Here is a 1,335-nt window from a genome sequence, read left to right as displayed (position 1 = left end):
CAGGGACAACCGTGAACACAAATCAATTGCCCACGCCAGGTGATTCTTAAGCAACCCACCTGATGCCGATCATGAAACCAGGGATGTACAGTCCTGTACATGACTGGCAGTGATCTGCCAGGATGGGGTTCGACCCGCGTTTTTGCCCCCAAACGTCATGCATTTGGTGGCATCACGGCCCGCAAATTTCTGGTCTGGTGAAACGCTGATGACTCGCATCACCCAGTTGTCCTGTCAAGGATGATTTCTCAGTAGCTATTGAACTCAATGCAATAGACAGTATGCCAGTGGTACCTTGTGATAAAACATTAACCGATGACAGTAGCGGCTTACTAAACTTCAAGTCAGGGCAAAGCGCCACTAGATATTGCAACACCTTGCAGTATTGCCTCACTGCCATGCACAATGGCCTTCATGCAGATCGTTCCAAAGCAGCGAGCGCATCCATCATACTGAGCTTATTCTGAGCGGCACGCTGCACATCCGTGTGCTGTGACTCAGGAAATGACTGTGCAGGAAATGGAGGTTGCCCCAGGTAAACTGGGGTACAGCATCGTCTACATGGTTCTGTACGCATACAACGGGGACTTCAACATTCTCGGCATTCCGGCTTTGAAAACCGGCTCACACGATGGCGACTGGGAGCACATAACGGTTCGGTGCGACATGGCTGGGGAGCTAATTGCAGTCTACTACGGCGCGCATCGTCACGGTGATGGAGCGTGGCTGCCCGCGAAGGACGTTCCAAAAAACGACGAGACCAAACGCATTCAAGTGTACGTTGCCATCAACGGTCACGGGATGTACGCGCAGCCAGGCACACAATGGCGGCTGCTGGGGCTGGCGAACGACAAGTGTTCCGTCAGGGGCTTCGTTGGTGCCCTCGCAGGTGCTTCTTGTTATGCCCCTCCATTGATATCCAAGGTGTAGTGAGACGCATGGTGCAGGAGACGGCTGACATCACATCGAGCGCCGCTTCGACAGCACCGACAGATGTTGCAGTTGAGTTCATATGCGAGTCTGGTGCGCAGTCAACAGGGACAAGCGTGGTCTGCTATGCCGCAAAATGGTTGGCTTACAAAGGGCGCTGGGGCAAGGCTGGCTCTCCGTTGACTCAGGCGTGGTGGACGATTGAGCACCTCACTGGCAATCCTGTGTTGCGCCGCTGCTTGTGCCCCTGCCTGCGTCCGTAGGGTGTTCCTTATTCCGCACAACATGTGCTTCGCCTTGTCACGCACATGTGTATGATGGTTGCTGTGCATTGTCTGGGAGTGCACGAGCCTGTGATGATCAAATTATGATATGCAACATCATTTTCTTATTATCTGTTATCTC

This window comes from Nuphar pumila, unplaced genomic scaffold (assembly GCF_984573655.1).
Source record: "Nuphar pumila unplaced genomic scaffold, dmNupPumi1.hap1.1 HAP1_SCAFFOLD_230, whole genome shotgun sequence".
In the NCBI taxonomy this organism is placed as follows: domain Eukaryota; kingdom Viridiplantae; phylum Streptophyta; class Magnoliopsida; order Nymphaeales; family Nymphaeaceae; genus Nuphar; species Nuphar pumila.
Note: the sequence above shows the minus strand (reverse complement) of the source record.